Genomic DNA, 19983 nt, shown 5'->3' with positions numbered 1-19983 from the left:
CTCGCCAAGATCCCGCCTATAGCAGCTGCTGATTGCTTCGACTGGGCGCGGGTCGTGTAAACTCCAATCTCTGAGTGATCCCAGATGGAGGCTGTATTGTGAACTTACCGCCCCATCTGGTGAAGTCAGGTTACCCCTTAACTAGCCTGCCCCAGCGCGTCTGATATCTGGTCTAGAGGGGTGGATTCAAAATCTCCGGAGAAAACATCCATGGGCTCCTATTGGTTCACCGATCTGTGCGCCCACCCTCGCTCCGCGCCCCTCCCACTTTGTGCAGCATTGAGAGCCCTGACGTCACAACATTTGGAGCGACGCCCACTGCACTCTGGTTGATTGGGGAAATGAAAGGTTGACTCCCACTTCCTATGCCAAAAATGTCAACAGCTTGGTCCAGACTTTCTTTTTGAGCAAAACGCGAAGGAAAATAAAAGCCTGGAGATTGAGGCTACCCCTTGACTGAGACAGAGATGAAAAAGGGACCCCGACTACATATTTTATAAAATCATAGATAAATGGTGCATTTATATAGCGCTTTTATCCAAAGTGCTTTACATAGATTGTGCATTACATTCACCCATTCACACTCATACACCGATGGTGGAGGAAACCATGCAAGGCACCAACCTGCTCATCGGGAGCAATTAGGGGTTCAGTGTCTTGCTCAAGGACTCTTCAACACTAACTCTGGGGGAGCCCGGGATCGAACTGAGAACCTCACGGTTGCCATCCAACCGCTCTACCGGCCACTCTACCCCTGAGCCACTGCCGCCCCAGGTCCAGATTTCATAGATACCTTCATAGACTTAGTTTGACAGCACTATCATCAGTGTTGTGTAAATTAATGTTTTTGTTTACACATTATAATTATTTGCTATTAATGTTGGATTCATGTTAACCCTTTCACCAAAGGCTCACCAAACAAATACATTTCAGACGTTTAACCACTTGAACCCTCAATACTAAGTAAACTTGACCTTTGGCTCGGCACTTGGTCCGCTCTTTGTTCCAGCCAAATCTCTTTACCAAAAATAGCTGATCTACAAGTTCACAACGCGTCGCAACGTGACAGGTTGTGATTTTGTAGATCAGCTATTTTCAGCAAATAGGGATGCTAGGGTTCAGGGGGTTAATGTAAAAAAAAAAAGGTTCCTATCAGAAAAAGAAGTGAATCAGAAGTGTGAAAAGCCTTGTAAAAACGTCACTTTTCAGAAACGTGTACTTCAATAAGCTTTAGTTCCAAACCTTGTTGGATCTACGCAGCAGTGGTAGAAGTACTACTCAGATATTTTACTTAAGTAAAAGTAGCAATACCACAAGCCAAGGCCTGTGTTCAACATGTTACTTGAGTAAAAAGTATAAAAGTATTGCCATCAAAATATACTTAAAGTACCAAAAGTAAAAGTACAAAAATGTTTGAAAATAGCAGATCTACAAGCTCACAACGCGTCACATCGCAATGCGTTGTGAGCTTGTAGATCTGCTATTTTCAAATAGCCTAGGTATAAAATAGGGCTAAAGTGGTTAATGTATGTTTTATAATATAATGATCTATATCTGCATAGTTACTAGTAACTAAAGTTTTCAAATCAGTGGAGTAAAAGTACAATATTTGCCTCTGAGATGTGGTGGAGTAGAAGTAAAAGTATTGAAAATTGGAAATACTCCAGTAAAGTACCAAAACATACCTCAACATTTGACTTAAGTACAGTACTTGAGTAAATGTACTTAGTTACTTTCCACCACTGCTACGCAGGTGACACTGTGCTGTAACTCATCTGATATTCCGTTCAGTTTCATTCTCTACACATTAGTCAATATAACGTTTCCCACACGCACTGGAGCATGACAAACAGATCTCTGGAAATCTCTTGAATGCTTTTAAGCTCAATTCTTCAAGCCAAAAATCTCTCACATCTGTGCAATAGATAGATGAATGTAGTAATACATTATAATCATTTTACCCCCGAGACCGAATGTAATAGAATTATCTCTAGTTGGGGCTGCACTATTGAAAACATGTTTACAGAGATTTATAAACAAAACAAGAATAAATTAAATCAAATCAAATCAACTAAGCAATAAAAAAGCAATCACTTTTTTTCCCGGATCTACAAAGGAACATCACGTCTCTTCTCACGATGATTTCATTCTCTAGTTCGCTGATGGTCATGTTCTTAATAACCCTTGCATGCCTATTCTGAGCATGTCATAATAGGCGGGCGAACATTTGGCAAAAAATAGCAGATCTACAAGCCCACATAGATCTGTTCTTTTCAGCAAAGAGAGTTTATTTGAATGATCAATTCATCGATCGTGTTCCGGCCTGGAAGAGTGGAACCAATTTAGTATACTTTTATACTTTAAGTTTGTACAACTTCTCTAAACACTATTAAATGCATCACATGACTATAGAGATAATGTGTACCGATTTGCGTGATGTAAAGACAAAATCTGTACGAGTAATATCCAAAAATGTGTTTTGCTAAAATCGTCCTCCTGGTGGCGCTATAAAAGGCAGATGTGAAAAATGCAGGGCAAAGTTTTTTTCCCTTGGCCTCTAGGGAGTGTGCATAGAAAGTTTTACGCAAATCGGTTTAATTATAGGTAAAAAACTCGAATCGGCCAGTTATAGCGCCACCATGAGACTGATTTAAAAAATGTCAAGTGGCATTTCTTCCTCGGCCTAGTGGGAATGTGTGTGCAAAAGATTACACAGAAATCGCACGCTGTGTTCATTATGTGAAGCATTTTGTTCAAAACGGAGCACATTTAGCCAATCAGGATGGAATATGAAAAATCTGAAAGACATGCTTCGTGTACAACACCACTGTCCTCCCGGTGGGGGCTCCTCAATGGCAGGTGAGCCAGTAGCATACAGCAGCAGTGACTATATATATACAGAAATGTGTGTGGAGAGAAATCAAATGGCTGAATTGGGAAGAGGGGGGGAAAAGGGGCGGGTCGTGATTTTATGTTTGACTGTTACGTAATGGTGAAAGTTGGCGATGGATTCCAACATCTCATTTGGTCAGCTGTTGCACTCTGCCCCGGTCTCTCCGCTCCATTACACTAGAGTCAGTCACCAGAACACAGTACAACCCATCAAGCCATCCATCAAGGCTCCCAGAAAAAACAACACAATCACACACTTCATTACACTACGTTTGACCAGAGATATGACGCTGATAAACTCACAATGAGCAACCAAGGAATTAACCCATTAACACCGGGAACGCGTCTGTGTAATTTTAAGATTTCTTTGGCATTTCAAGAATAGCAGCGGCACTCAGTGCCTAACTATGAGCTTGTAGATCTGCAATTTTTTTAACAATCGTGATTTTTTTTTGCAAATCGTTGAATATATTATTCTCAAAAATTATATGATACGGACACCCAGAAGTTGTAACAGAGTCAAAAATGTTCGCTTTAAAAATATATATATTCAAAGATTTGCATACATTTTCACGATTTTTCAAAAATAGTAGATCTACAAGCTCATAGCGTGGCACAGAGTAAGATCTGCTATTTTTGAATAGCCAAAGAAATCTTAAAATGACAGAGATGCGTTCCCGGTCTTAAAGGGTTAAGGAAATGATTTTTTTTGTTAAATGCCGTTTCCCACCACAAATCATCATCGCCGTACAATTATGCGTAATTGTGATTTACAACAACAATCAGGATTATGATTTTAGCCGTGGTCCTGCGGCCCCTAGTGGGCGTCCCGTGTCATAAACACTGTGAACAGCTGTGTAAAGAACACTGCACACGGTGTGCGTTTTTTTCTGGGGCCGCTGGAGTCTTATGGAATCTCTCAAGCTGTCATGTGTCATTTCTCTACCGTACTGTGATTGAGAGTGCTCTTATGTCGTCCTTTATTGCAGTGGTTCTCACACTTTTTCATGTCAAGGACCCCCAAATGTATATATATTTGGCCGCGGACCCCCCATATGAAAATTGCTTTGTTCCAGGGACCCCCAGAAGCAAAGATTTGAGTACAAAAAATCTCTTTAAAAAATATTATTCAAAGATTTGCATACATTTTCAAGATTTTTCAAAAATAGCAGATCTACAAGCTCATAGCGCGGCACTCGGTGCCGCGCTATGAGGTTGTAGATCTGCTATTTTTGAATAGCCAAAAGTATAAAATATGGATAAATAGGTTAAAATGATTGTGACGCCTTATTAATTAATTTTGCTGGGGACCCCCTGGAACCCCCCCAAGGACCCCTGGGGGTCCCAGGACCCCACTTTGAGAACCAATGCTTCAGTGCATGCATAGAGACACACGGCCGGAAGCGGAAGGCCTACAAATTCAAATATGTTTCCAAATGTATGGAGTGTCTTTGTCAACATATCTTCTTGTTTTCTTAATAGTTGATGTGTTTCACATTTAATTTGCCACTTTAACGAGTTACCCATAATGTTAACACAGCAGAGGCGAGACGGCAGACAGACAAGTTGTCGCATTTCAGTGACATCACTGTCTTTACGAGCGCCGAGCGCCGACCAGTGGCGTACCCACTGTAGAGGCAGGACAGGCGGTCGCCTGCCAAACTAAGATCTCGCCTCCCCTAAAAAAAACAAATAACCCGAAAAGGTGTCAATGCGTGCTTAATGTCCTCAAAGTCACACATCCAACAAGCTTTGAACTGAGCAGATTGGACCTTCTGTTCCAGAGACAATGACCAAAACATCTTGATAACGGCCACTTTCGCCAGTTTTCTGGGTATTGAAAACCTCAAGGGATGCGTCCGTGACGTATATACCATGCGACCACTTAAACTCTAGATCTCCGATGCTAGCGGTTTTGACATACTGATGGAGTATATTATAGTATATTGTGGGTAGTATATCGAGATGGCAGGTATGGGACATTAAAAAGGATAAATTAAACAAATGGGACAGTTTATTAGAACACAAAAAAAATCGCTACAGCCTCAGTAGTTAACCAGTGAAATTACGGTATTTTACAATGCCTCTCATAGAGATTGCATTGAGAGCTGCAGTTCATCGTTCTAACGGACCTCGAGTAGTGCTGTGTCAAAAGTGGGCTTGAATTTGTAGGCCTGTCTCTATGGTATGGGAATGCTATAAGATCAAGTGTGGATATGGATTGTGTTGCCACTTTTGGGGCCGTTTCATAATAGGTGTGTTTATTATTTGTGTTTATTCTTCATTTATTTCAAATATCTTCAAAATGTCTTAAAAAAGCCGATCTATAAGCTCACAACGTGTAGCTATTTCACTTGTATATCAGCTTGTCGATCAGTTATTTTTCATCACACGACGCCATTGGCAGGATCTCCTAGTTTCTCAAGAGGAGTGTACTGAGGACCAGTGGTGGGAAAAGTACTCACACAATATAGAAATACTCTGTTACAATTGAAAGTCCAGAATTAAAAATGTACTTGAGTGAAAGTACAAAAGTATTGGTATCAAAATGAGTACCATAAGTAAAAGTACTCTTCGTTTCACAAGGTAATATGTATCAAATGTGTTTTTGAAAATAGCCAATCTGAGCTTGTAGATCTGCTATTTTCAAATAGCCAAAGTTTAAATAGGGCTGAAGAGGTTAATGTATGTTTTGTAATTATGATTAAAATCTACAAAGTAACTAATGACTAAAGTTTTCAAATAATTGTAGTGGAGTAAAAGTACAATATTTGTCTCTGAGATGCAGTGGAGTAGAAGTAAAAGTATTAAAAAATTGAAATACTCCAGTAAAGTAAAAAATAACTCAAAACTGCACTTAAGTACAGTACTTGAGTAAATGTACTTAGTTACTTTACACCACTGCTGAGGACTCTAGCCAGGGTCCTCATCCAGTGTCATTTTGACTATGCTTGCAGCTCATGGTTCACTAACGTCCACATGTCACAAAAAAACTAAACTTCAGACTCTGAACAAACCAGTGGTGGAAAAAGTACTACATTGTTTTTTACTTAAGTAAAAGTATCAATACTGCAATGTATAAATACTCTGTTACAAGTATAAGTCCGGAATTCAAAATTTACTTGGGTAAAAGTACAAAAGCATTGGTATCAAAATGTACCAAAAGTAGAAAGTTGTGCTCATTGTGCAGAATGTCCCATTTCACAAGTTTTCAAATGTATACAAATCTTTTGAAAATAGACGATCTACAAGCTCACAATGCGTCGCATCGCGACATATTGTGAGCTTGTAGAAAAGCCATGTACAGTGCAGCAGCCAGCTCATTCAAGCGAAATGGCAGAGAACGAGAGGTCAGCGTCAGCCTTTGCTAACTGGAAGTACAAGTATTATTTAGATTTTGACGATGTAAGCTGTGTCCGGGTAACAGGTGCCTGTCTGCTTCGAATGACTCTACATCCCATTTCAAACACAGTAACACAACATCGGTGGCGAGGAGCCATTGACGAGGATACGGATGTAAAGAACAATGCCGGACCTACAGCCAGTGTTGCCAGATTCTGTGAGAGAAACAAGCAACCAGGTCTAGGAAAACCAGCCCAAAAGAAGCGACTATGGGTCACATGTGCACTTTACCATATATATCAGCTATTTGAAAATAGCAGATCTACAAGCTCACAACGCGTTGCGATGCGACGCGTTGTGAGCTTGTAGATCGGCTATTTTCAAATTAAATCTTGTGGGGAAATAATAATAAGCAGATCTGGCAACCCTGCCTACAGCTCCGAAACAGCAACGATTCCATTCGATTCCGTCACTCAAATGGAAATGTGGATGGAAATGCAACCTATTTCAACTGTAGAGTCTCCATCTTTCTGTAAGATCATTAATAAAATCCCTATGACGCGCAACAAGGAGGGAACAGTGCCTGACAGAAAAACATTTGCCAACTACCTCGACAAAGCTTACTGTGATATGGAGAAAGAACTGGAATCAACATTTGAGGGCTTACAATAAGTTTCCACCACAGCTGACCTGTGGACGGCCCACAATAAGGCCTCGTACACACAGTTAAAACACTCGACGCATGCTTTACGCATGCTTCATGGGGGGGTGAAGCCGTTTCAATTCATTCCCTATGGAAGTCACGTGGTTTTGATGCGCTGACTTGTCGCATGGCTTCATGGCTTCACCCCTCCTCCCCTGCGACAAGTCAGCTCATCAAAACCACGTGACTTCCATAGGGAATGAATTGAAACGGCTTCACCCACCATGAAGCATGCGTAAAGAATGCGTCGAGTGTTTTAACTGTGCGTACGAGGCCTAAGAGTTTTATGGGGTGACGGCCCACTGGATCCATCCCTCTACTTTGCAGCGCAAGAAAGCTGCGATTGCTTGTAGGCGAGTGAAGGGAAGGTACACTTATAACGCGGTCGCCTCGAAAATCAAGCAGATTTACACTAGCCTGGGACCAGACGAATCTGCGAGTGCAAAATAAAATTGCACTCTGCGATTTGGGTCTGGCACCGCTCCATAGAGAATCCATTTCCTGCTCCAGAAGACGTGAGTGACCAATCATGGCCCAGTATTCGAATATGGCCGGGAGACTGTAATTGGTAGTTGGTTGTAGGTCTAACCAATTGCGTCGAGGGCCATTGTTTTTATAAAAGAGAAAGAAAAAAAACGTCCTCATGGAAGCACCAGACTCATATCCACGCAGTGATATAGTCTGGCTACGAGAGGCTAGATTTACACATCCTATGGCCTAAGTGTGGAAGTGACAGCCACCGTCACCGACAACTGTTCGAACTTTGTTGAAGCATTTCAGGTTTACTGGGGACAAGGCCGGGAAACTCGTTCCAATTCTGGGTCAGAAGCAGAGGAGGACGCAAGCGAAGATGTTACCTTTGCAGACAAACACACAGTGCCTTCCACGGTTGACGTGGACAGCAATACCTTTGCTCTCCCTCCACATCACAGGTGTGCGTCGCACACGCTCAATCTCATAGCCACGGACATAGAGAAGTGGCTGTTGTCAAACAGTGAAGCCAAACCAATTTTTTCCGTCTACACCAAATCTCTTCGCTAAATATAGCTCACAGTTGTAGATCTTGTTGAGCTTGCAGGTCTGCTATTTTTGCCGAATGTCCCCCCCCCACAATAGGCATCATGCTCGGGTTCCGATTTCAAGTCCTCCATAAACATCTGACTGAATAGCAGCTGGACAAAACAACACAAAACCACTAATTATATAATGGGACTAAAAAAATGCAGATTAATCCATTTTATTTCTTTGTATTGTTGCGACAGAACGTCTCGTGTGTTCTTGCTAAATTAATCTGAACCGACTGAATGACTGAACAAAATGACAAACAAAGCAACCAGCAACCAAAAAACACAAATAAATCTAATTTATCATTCATACTATTCTGAGATACCGTTGTTTGATAAGTAAATAAGTCAATCCAAGCAGCTGTGTAATCAGTGAGCCTACCAGAAATGATGCATTAATGATTGAGCAGCAGGGATTGCTGCATGACTAACCTCCTCACAGAGAGCCAGATGTCACATCTATCTACTAGGCTGAACAACACATATATCCTTACTGTCAGACACAGAAACCTCATATCTCCATAGTTAACCCATTAAGACTGTCATTTTTTTTTCTTTTTAATCTCGAGTATACATATATTTTTTATTGAATTTTTTTTACTTAAATCTTTGTTTATGGGGATCCCTATTACAAAATATTTTGAGATGGGGGTCCTTGACATGAAAAAGTTTTAGAACCACTGATATTTTGTTCCAGGGACCCCCAGAAGCAAAGATTTTAGTCAAAAATCTCCTATTTTTGCTAGTTTCTTGGACATACAAGGTTTCTACCTGACATCAATAATAAGATATACATACAGTTTACTGTGGAGTCCTGAATAAGTAAAGTGAGAAAAAACAGATCCACAAGCTCAAAACGCGTCGCTTCGCGCCACGTTTCAAGCTTGTGGATCTGCTATTGTTTACGCTTTTGGGTGACGCTGTAGTATGATCAAGTAGGGCGTTAATCTCCGGGTAAAAAAATTGAAAAGTTTAAATATGCAGATAAAGCGGTTTCTGCCCGACAGCAACGATATCAAACATATCAGACAAGTCTACATTCCCCCCCCCCCCCCAGTTACATACAGTACAGCAGTGGTTTTCAACCTTTTTCACGCCAAGGACCTTAAAGTTCATATACTGTACATTTGGCCCGCGGACCACCATCTGAAAATGTTTTGTGCCAGGGACCCCCAGAAGCAAAGATTTGAGTTGAAAATGTTCGCTTTAAAAATATATATATATTCAAAGATTTGCACACATTTACAAGATTTAAAAAAAAAATAGCAGATCTACAAGCTCATATATAATAGCAGATCTACAAGCTCATAGCACGGCACTCGGTGCCGCGCTATGAGCTTGTATATCTGCTATTTTTTAATAGCCCAAAGCTAATTGGTTAAAATGATTGTGCCGCTATGTTAACTAATTAACCCCCAAGGACCTGGTGGTCCCCGGACCACTGGTTGAGAACCATTGTCATACAGGGTTGACGTTTAACCTCAGAACGATGTCAAAGAGACAGAGATGGATTGGGGGACACCGTGGGACGGTTGAGGCAGCACGGGGTCAGGTTTGTCTCCCTAGATCTCCCCCACAAATCCCACCTGATCCCAGTTAACCAGGCCAGGTGTTTGGGATTACCTCCGGCACACACACACACACACACAGGGGGGGAGGCAAGGCTTAACAAGGTTTACATAGCTTCCAATATCCACCCTTATCACAAGTCTCTCTGCGAGGGCCTCCGCTTGCTTGATCCCGCGGGGAAATGATCTGCCATCCTATAAGCCCGGCGTTGCCAGATTTTTGCGAGGGAAATAAGCAACCGGGTCTATGAAAACAAGCCCAAAAGAAGCGACTATAGGCCAGTGCTAATTTTGACAGCAAATTTGTATTTAGTCTTCGTCTTTTGAATAACACACCATTTAGTTTTAGTCCTTTTAGTCATCTGAAATTGTTTAGACTTAGTTTTAGTCGACTAAATATCAAACAAAATTAGCAGTGCTATAGGCCACATGAGCACTTTAAACCTATGCATCGGCTATTTGAAAATTGCTCACAACGAGCTTGTATACCTGCTATTTTTTTATCATTTTTATGTACAATATTTCAAAGTGAAAGATTTGAAATCTTTTCGGAAACATTTTAACAACACAAATCTGGTACGAGGGTTTCCTGGCACAAAATGTTTTCAGATGGCGATACGCGGGAGAATTACATATTCATTTGGGGGGTTTTCCTTGACTTGAAAACGCTTGAGAACCACTGGTTTAAACAACATTAGCGAAGCAACTACCAATATTTACAATACTTTACAGAAAAATCCAAGCCCAAAGTCGCTTATAATAAGCAGAAATGGCAACACTGATCTAAGCTCCTTCCAGCTTAGCCTAGCGGCCGTGTCCCCCGTTCAGGACAACGCCACGCCTGAGGACAACTCAGGACGAGTCGCCCTAACCCTCTGATGACAAATCCTTTTCCCCCCCAAAATAAATTCCCATGGTGCTGATATTTTTCAAAGTAAGGCATTTCTTTGCAAGGATGTGCGGTACTTAATATGGGTTTATAAACAAATTTGGTGAACATTCGTCGCATCTACAAGCTTGCAGATCAGCTATTTTCTCTGTACAATTTAGGCATTTAGCGGACGCTATAAGAGAGCGACTTACGATAAGCAAGGTAAACACACATGCAGAGAGACTGCATTATTGTCTCAGTAAACTATAGGATCACTGGTAAACCAAGAACCTAGCATCAGTCTAAACAATATACTATCACAATAATAATCTGTACAATGAAACTATAGGGTACCAGGTAAACAGTGAACCTAAATTGCATTCTTAAGATTGTGGTCAAGATGAAAGGAAAGAAAACAAGCCTAAGTAACATGAGAGCGAATGATCTAGATGTGTCTGCATGGTAGGCAACCACAATCTTGACAGTTATTTGACATACAACTAAGTAAATAGCCAGGTTTGAGTGCTTAGAGGGATAGTTCACCCCCAAAATTACTTTTTATCTATCGATTACTCACCCCATGATTTTATTTTGTTTTTGTCGCATTCCAAAGCCAATCATTTCATTTGAATAATTTGACGACAGCGTTTCCGGTAGGAGACACAAAGATTCTCCTTTGAATCTCCTACCGGAACCGCTGCCGGTCATCAAATTATTGGCTTAGGAATGCGAAAAAAACAACAAAAACATATCCATGAATTCAAGTCTCCATGGGGTGACTAATCCATAGAAAAAAAGTCATTTTGGGGGTGAACTATCCCTTTAATATTCAAAGCCAAGCAGTATTTTAATCCAACCACACTATACTTCTAGAGAGACATCCTTAAAACGACTGTTTCTCTTAAACGGTAAGACTCTTAGCACAGTAACCCCCCCCCCCCCAGGTCCAGCATGGCACCTATATAGTAAGTAAGAGCTGCAGCATGTAGGTCTTTTGTGGCAGAGCCACGAGCCACCACCTCTCTCTCTCTCTCTCCGGCAAAGAAGTTTCCATGAAAGCAATTTAAAAAGCCTTGCGAGATGCATGCTCCCCAGGCTCCATATTGATTTATATTATGTGAGAACAATGACAATTCTCTAAGGGGTGGAGGGACCAACCAGGGTCCCTCTCTCTTCTTCTCCTCCTCTCTCTCTCTCTCTCTCTCTCTCTTTGATTGTCTTCAGCGGATAATATGGGGGGGGGGGACAGCCGAGGCCAGGAAGTGTTTTTCAATAGCAGAGGAATTAAGCATAACACAATATCTATCTTATTGTCAGCTCCCCCCCGTTTCCAAGCACTCGGCGGTAATTAATATTCATTAAAACAGAAACTAAAAAAAGAATTCTCTCTTTTTCCTCGTTTTTATTAATGCTCCTCCTTTTCCAGGGCATCAATTCAACCGCAGATCATTAGCTTGGACCGCGTTCACTTCATCTTCACTGGCGGTGTAGCTTTTTTTGTGTAGACGCGAGTTCTTTGTAGAAATAATACTCAAGCTTTAAGATATATTACTCAGCCGTTCGACGGTTTGTCATGTGGCGCGAAAACAGCTGATCTACAAGCTCCACGCCGCGTCGCGAGCTTGTAGATCGGCTGTGTTCGGCATGCGCCTAACGGCAATGACCCGTCTTTAAACAATATCAATGGACTCGGCCAAGTCTGATGTTTATCCTTGTGTCTGGGGGGTTTTGCTGCTGCCAGTAATTCCAACTCCAATGCCAAGCATCACAATTAAACACTCCACTAAACAGTGCATAGAGTCAGTAGGGGCAAAATAACTTGTAATCAACGCAAAGCTAACCAATCTTCCGGCCTAGACACCGACAAAGCCAAGCTTATAATTTTCAATAAGCAGTCAGATAATACTGTAACTGTACGCAACCTCGTAGCTAACGTATGTTTCACAAGATCTGCGAGGCAACTTGCAATTATAGCGAAGCCCCCCTCGCAAATGTTATTCAAAAGTAAAACCCACAAATAAACCCAGACCAAATTATTTTTGCCTTGATTTGATACTTCACCCCCAAAAAAAATGAATGAGCGTGGTGCTTGGTACAGACATGCGCAGAGCAAGTTCTGTCAGGAAACTCAGTGCAGTTGTTGGCGGCCGACCATTGGCCATAAGCTCAGCGTTGAGTTGAACATTTGTGCAAATATTTGAATATATATATATCTTTTAAAGGGATTTTTTGGACTCAAATCTTTGCTTCTGGGGGGTGTCCCTGGAACAACATATTTTGAGATGGGGGTCCACCGGCAAATATCGAGCTCGTAGATCTACTATTTTTGACACAGATGCGTTCCCGGTCTGAATGGGTTAAAGGTGCTATTATAGCATCTTTGTCAAGACTTTGACCTCCGACATTTTCGCTGCCTTACGCTTGTATGAGGAAGTGACAACAAAGGAAGAGGAAGTGAGGAAGTGACAAAAACAATCCCTCTAGACTCTTCTGGATTCTTCAAATGGTGCTATATAGCAGTGGTTCTCAAAGTGGGGTCCGGGGACCCCCAGGGGTCCTAGAGGGGGTTCCCATGGGGACCAGTTAAAATAGAGCCTCAAAATCAGTTTAACCACTTTAGTAGTTATATAAAGAAGCTGATCTACAAGGCTCTGCTATTTTCAAAAAGATCTTCCAAAAGAAAAAGTGAAAACATTTTAACAACGCAAATCTTGTATGGTGGTCACTGGCAAAAAAAAACGTTTTCAGATGGGGGTCCACAGCTAAACACATATTAATTTTGGGGTCCTTGACATGAAAAGATTTGAATTCTCGGCCTGGTGATACATAGAGGTACCATAGCGGTTTGGAACTTCTATGGTAGAGTATGTTATCTAACAGAAACGTAGGTGGTTCTTTGGTCTCCCTGCTCTTCTATTGAGACATTTAGATCACTGGTTCTCAAAGTGGGGTCTGGGGACCCCCAGGGGTCCTTGAGGGAGTTCCAGGGGGTCCCCAGCTTAATGATGGATATGTAGGAACCAAATTGACCCTTGTGGGTCTGTAACTCTGAGAGTGTACAAATGGAACCAAATGGACCTTTTAGGGTCCATTTGTACACTCTCTGAGTTAAATTAACCTTGATGTTACAATATAAATCGGGGTCCCAGAGATAGAAATGCAATAAAATGGGGGTCCGTAGCCTAATGCATGTCACACTGGGGGTCCTTAAAATTAAAATGGTTGAGAATCACTGCTAGAGCCGTAAAAATCTTCTCTTATGGGGGTCCCTGACGTATCTTTTCAAATGGGGGTCTGCGGTCTAATGGTCTAGTGTCAAGTTGGGGGTCCTTGACATGAAAAGGTTTGAGAACCACTCGTTTAGATCATCTGCTCGGGTGGGACCACTGCTGATTGACGAGGAGCATTGTGTGAAGCTCAAAACGCAATTCATCCTCTGTCCAAACAAGATTTCGTATTAACTCAGAAGTTAGAAATGTTGTTGCTCACGCCTGGCTTTGAATCCCCAGGTGTTCCATAACAGTTACGGCTTGCAACTTTATCACTGAGGATTTTTTACTGTGTATTGGAGCACAATAATGGGATGATATAAAAAAAAAACTTTTCAAGCCTTCACCAGACAAAAGCCTTGTTTATAAAACCTCCCATAGCAGTTATTTCCTGACGCAGGACACACACACGCAGACACACACACACTCACTCACACAAATGTTGCCGGCCTTGTTAAAAACCCCCAAAAAAGAAATGCCTTTTGCCACGAAAATAAACATGTCAGAATCGATATGTCCTCGAGAGTTCGGGGCCAGAGGACATTCCTCTGAATGCTCGCATGGGGGAAAAAAACTAAACAATGCGGAATGCGTCCCGTAATGCTCTGCCCCGGCTTTAATTGACTCATGCCAGGAGATGAAAAGCCTTGTTTTCTCAGGCGAGAGTGATTCTTTCATTCTTTGGCGTTGATGTATCAAAGTTGTTGCGAACAAGTTTAGGCAGCCCGGGGTTTTTAGGAGTCACAGGGCTTTGAGTCAAGCATGAATAAACAAAACCCCTGAAAAAAAAAATGAAAAAAAAAAACTAAACCAGAAAGAAGAAAGAAAAGGGATGTCGGGAAACGCTCAGACGTTTTAACTATTTCCTCCGGGGAACGAATCATATTATGCATATCCTCGTCTCTGTCAGGTGGAAACCTCACGTCTAACCCATGTCTTAGCTACATGTTTATGCATTTATTTCATATTTACATGTCGATTTAAGCTCTGACATTTATGTCAGAGATACTCTAGTATGTGAAGAGTGTGGTAGCGGCCGTCAGACTCGAGAGACCATGGCACAAGCTGGGCTATAACCAATTTTGGATTTTAAAAAAAAACGTATTTTCGTGACTTTTTATGATTTTCTTAACAATGGCTTTTAGCGAGAAGACTGTCTCTCCTTCAAAAACGGTCACATTATGTCCCAAACTGTTACTTTTCAGGATTCAGTTTCAAAAGCATCAAAAGTAGCAGATCTACAAGCTCGAAACGCGGCGGGAACTTGTAGATCTGCTACTTTTGATGCTTTTGTGTGATGCTGTAGTTTGATCAGGTAGGGCGTTAATTTACAAAAAAACAAACAGAAAGTTAGAATATGGAGATAAGAGGTTTCTGCCCGACAGCAACGATATACTGTATATATATATAGCCTCTCTGTCTCTCTAGGCCTAGTTATTGTTTAGTCACAAACTCTTGTTAACTCATCCAGTGCCAATGACGTGTTTGACGTGTTTTTGTTTTATAGTGTTTTTTGTATAAAAGATTGCACTGTTCTCTGTCACCCGAGTGATCACTTTCAACTCACAAGGATCCAGAAACAACGTCGTCCAAAGATTTCCGATCTGACCAGCGCTGCAGATTACTGCCGCCTCCTAGTGTGGAGAGTTATGTCATCTGATGTCCTTAATGAGACCTGGAACGCATCTGTGTAACTTTTTCATTTGTGCTGAAAAGCATTATACACTTTAGCTATTCAAAAATAGCAGATATACAAGCTCGTAGCGCGGCACCGAATGCCGCGCTACGAGCTTGTAGATCTACTATTTTTGAAAAATCGTGAAAATGTGTGCAAATCTTTGAATATATATATTCCGCGGGCAATTTTTCATTTTGGGGGTCCTTGACATGAAAAAGTTTGAAAACCACTGATATAGAAACATACGTTATTCAGAAAACCGTTAGGATTTAGAAGACATTTTGCAGAATCGGAACCTCGGGCCTCAATGGGTTAACGCATGTGCACAACAATGTGCCGTTGGCCAACTTTTGCCAACAGACTTGCCAGACTGTCTGTTGTAGTCTGTTTGGTGGAGAGTCACCTTAAGAGGGTTGCAGGCTGCTGAGGACTGCTGGCCAGGGAGGTGAGAGGCTGTCAGAGGTGCTTTACCCAACCTGATTTATGTAAGGCTCTGGGAGAAGAGGCGTGCTTAAACCAGGCCAAGACTTCTGGGGAAAGTGCCAGTGTGTGTGTGTGTGTGTGTGTGTGTGTGTGTGTGTGTGTGTGTGTGTGTGTGTGTGTGTGTGTGTGTGTGTGTGTGTGTGTGTTATTGCTGCACTTGTGAGGAGCAAATGTCCCCACAAGTGTAGGAGAATTTGAAAAATGATTGTGAAGAACTTTTTTTCTGAACATCACAAGAAAACTGATTATTAAAAAAAAAAATGCATATTTCATTGCATAGATCTATCAGATCTACAAGCTCACAACGTGTCGCAGCGTGACTCGTTTGTGAGCTTGTAAGATCTTCATTTAGGGTTAAAAATTACAATAGTGTTCATAAATTCAGTGTCCTAAAATCAGACGTCCTCACAGGTATAGTGAAGAACGTGTGTGTGAGAGAGAGAGAGAGAGAGAGACAAGAAAACTGATTATTAAAAAAAATATGCATATTTCATTGCATAGATCTATCAGATCTACAAGCTCACAACGTGTCGCAGCGTGACTCGTTTGTGAGCTTGTAAGATCTTCATTTAGGGTTAAAAATTACAATAGTGTTCATAAATTCAGTGTCCTAAAATCAGACGTCCTCACAGGTATAGTGAAGAACGTGGTGTGTGTGAGAGAGAGAGAGAGAGAGAGAGAGAGAGAGAGAGAGAGAGAGAGAGAGAGAGAGAGAGAGAGAGAGAGAGAGAGAGAGAGAGAGAGAGAGAGAGAGAGAGAGAGAGAGAGAGAGAGAGAGAGAGACAACTTGAACAAATCTAAAGTCATGATTTTCCAAAAGAAACCCAGATCTCAGGAAACCAAATATCAATTCAAATTATGAAACACACATCTAGATCACACCCTGTATTATGATTACCTGGGACTAAAAATCAGTGCCTCAGGTAATTTTGGTCTGGCAGTGAATGCACTGAAAGAGAAAGCATGTAGAGCATTGTATGCTATTAAAAGAAAATTCTACAAAATTGATATACCAGTTAGAATTTGGATAAAAATATTTGACAGTATAATTCAACCAATCGCCCTCTATGGCAGTGAAGTTTGGGGTCCACTCAGTCATCAGGACTACTCTAGATGGGACAAACATCCCACAGAGACCCTGCATGCAGAATTCTGTAGATCCATATTAAACATCCAAAGGAAAACCCCAACCAATGCATGCAGGGCAGAATTAGGCCGTTACCCATTAATTATTAACATTAGAAAAAGAACCCTTACATTTTGGTTACATCTTAAATCAAGCCCCCAAGACACCCTGAGATTCCAAGCCTTGCACGCCCAGGAGAGGAAGCCTCAAAAGAGTCCCTTCTGTCAACTTGTCCTGAGACTTATTGATCACTTAACACCCAACAGTGTCCAACCTCAACCTCAGACCAGCACTGCTTTGCAGCCACTAATTAGAGTAAACCAAATTGATAAACTAACAAAAGATGCCTATCTGAAACATTGGACCAATCAAACCAAAACTCAACACAAACTTAATTGCTATCTGGCACTAAAACATGAATATAAACTGGCAGAGTATCTCTTTACGGTCAAAGATAAAAAGCAGAGACAGATCCTGACTAAATACAGACTGAGTGACCACAGTCTGGCCATAGAGAAAGGACGACACAAGAAGTCCTATCTGCCTCCAGAACAACGAGTGTGTGGTCACTGTACCACAGCTGAGGTAGAGACTGAGATGCACTTTCTATTAAAATGTGACAAATATAATAACATAAGAGCAGCATACTTTAAGAAATGTGGGTTGTTAATTCCAAACTTTACAGAGCTAGATGACAATGACAAACAACACATTCTATTAGGAGAGGGACCTGCAGCACACTTGGCTGCACAACTGAGGGACATATAAGCAAACAACACTCAATGTGACTATTATCTTGACACTGCTATATCTTGACACACACACACACACACAGTTTGATGATGTACATTTGGACCATTATGACAGTATTTGCATATTGTATTACCGTATATAAGTTCATGTTTTATTTGTATATTTGATATTGTTTTCTGCTGTATTATTTTTTCAGTATTTACTGCACTTGATGCTTTGGCAATATTGTAATTGTTACATTCATGCCAATAAAGCGAATTGAAAAATTGAGAGAGAGAGAGAGAGAGAGAGAGAGAGAGCGAGAGAGCGAGAGAGCGAGAGAGCGAGAGAGAGAGAGAGAGAGAGACTGGCCCAAGGTGTGCAGTTCAAACACGGGGTAATGTTGACTTTGAGCGTTGAGACCCTCAGTGTTTGCATTTGTGCCCCCCGACCCCTCACCCTTCCTCCAGAGACAGAAATAGACTGAATGGAGCAGGGACACCCAGAGGGCATACCCTCACACCCCCACCCCCCGGACGGTACCCCCTGCCAAATTAACTGTCAAAAGCTTGTGGACAAGCGCCATGGATTATTTCTAACCAGGAGAAATATAAAGTGCTGAAGCCAGCAGCCAGCTATAATTCGGCTTTTATAAACTAGGGGTCTTCAACAGGGGGTCCGGGACACTACAGAGGGGGGGGGGGGGGGGGGGGGGGTGCCAAATCTTTGTGTGATAGAAACTTTGTGTTCCTTTCTATTTCATTTTGCTTTAACCACCTGGAATACTACCAAAGATTGTTCACAGCACAACACACTGCGACGCGTCGTGAACTTGTAGATCGGCTATTTCGAGCAAAGAGGTTTGGTGTACAGGGAAAAAAGAGAAGACCAAGTACAGAGCCAAAGTTCAATTTTACTAAGTATTGAGGGTGCCAGGTAAGTGGTTAAAGGTCTGAAAATACACATCAACATGAATCCAACACTGATGACAGTGCAAGTCTGAAGCTATCTATGAGGAGAAAGTTTAATCTGCAACACAAGTTTACACAGTATGTAGTGTGGGGGTCCCTGCTTCATCTCTCTCTCTCTCAGCTAAGGGGTCCTTGTCCTGAAAAAACATTGAAGACCCCTGACTTAAACCCTGTATTCTTAGTAAAACGGATTTGAGTTACAACCCGAACCCGTACCCTGCCAAATTAACTCCTTGACTGATAAAACATTGTTTGCTACACCACTGCAGCGGAAGTCACTGAGAATATTCCATGATTTTTCAAAGGTACAGTAAAATCGCACGTTTTCGCTGGCAGCAGGGGCACACTATTACACTATTACTCTGGCAGTCAAATAGTTAAAGGTAGGGGTAAGTGATTTACTTTGGTTAAAATAAGTGTTAAACAGCTCTATATTCTGATAGTACTCATTGCTATAGATAGAGTGTTTGTTCAGTCTCCCATGTCTCTCCAGGTCTTTATTAAATAGAAAATGCATTTTCAGTGCTCTCTCCTGATTGGCTTAAATTGTGTCACCTACCTGAAAATGTACTATATTCTGTTTACTAAAGAGCTGGAGAGACCCCTGTGACTTAAACGCTCTGTAGCAATGATTACTATCAGAACATAGTACTTTAACCTTTTTTTTAATATATATATATATATATATATATATATATATATATATATATATATATATATATATATATATATATATCACTTACCCTACCTTTAACCACATGCTCACTGCATTGCAAGGTTTTCCATGAATGAGTGCTGTCCAGGCCCTGTGTTCTAATGAAGGCCCAAGGTCCTCCCATTACAGTGCCTACTGCTAGAAGTCATTACCCTGACCCCCTTTCCCCCCAAACCTCCCAAACCACAACCCCTTAACCCATTAAGACCGGGAACGCGTCTGTGTAATCTTTTTAGATTGCTTTGGGCTATTCAAAAATAGCATATCTACAAGCTCATAGATCTGCTATTTTTGAAACATCGCGAAAATGTGTGCACATCTTTGAATATATTATTTTTAAATCAAACATTTTGAACTCAATTCTTTGCTTCTGGGGGATTCTACATTGCTATAATTATCAGTGGTTCTCAAACTTTTTTCATGTCAAGGACCACCCAAAATGACATGTACTGTATTTGGCTGCGGACCCCCATCTCAAAATATGTTGTTCCATGGCCCCCTAGAAGCAAAGACTTTAGTTAAAAATGTATATATATTCAAAGATTTGCATACATTTTCACGACTTTTTT

The 19983-nt window shown here is 41.4% G+C and overlaps 1 protein-coding gene across 4 annotated transcripts in view; it reads right to left on the bottom strand.

Annotated features, from left to right (window-relative positions):
- The window catches only part of scube3 (signal peptide, CUB domain, EGF-like 3), a 235109-nt gene that overhangs the window by 187867 nt on the left and 27259 nt on the right, over nucleotides 1–19983 (bottom strand). The window lies entirely within an intron of this gene.

Source organism: Gymnoscopelus braueri (assembly GCF_963280865.1).
Source record: "Gymnoscopelus braueri genome assembly, chromosome: 12".
Taxonomy (NCBI): Eukaryota; Metazoa; Chordata; class Actinopteri; order Myctophiformes; family Myctophidae; genus Gymnoscopelus; species Gymnoscopelus braueri.
This window is presented reverse-complemented; position numbering and strand designations above follow the sequence as displayed.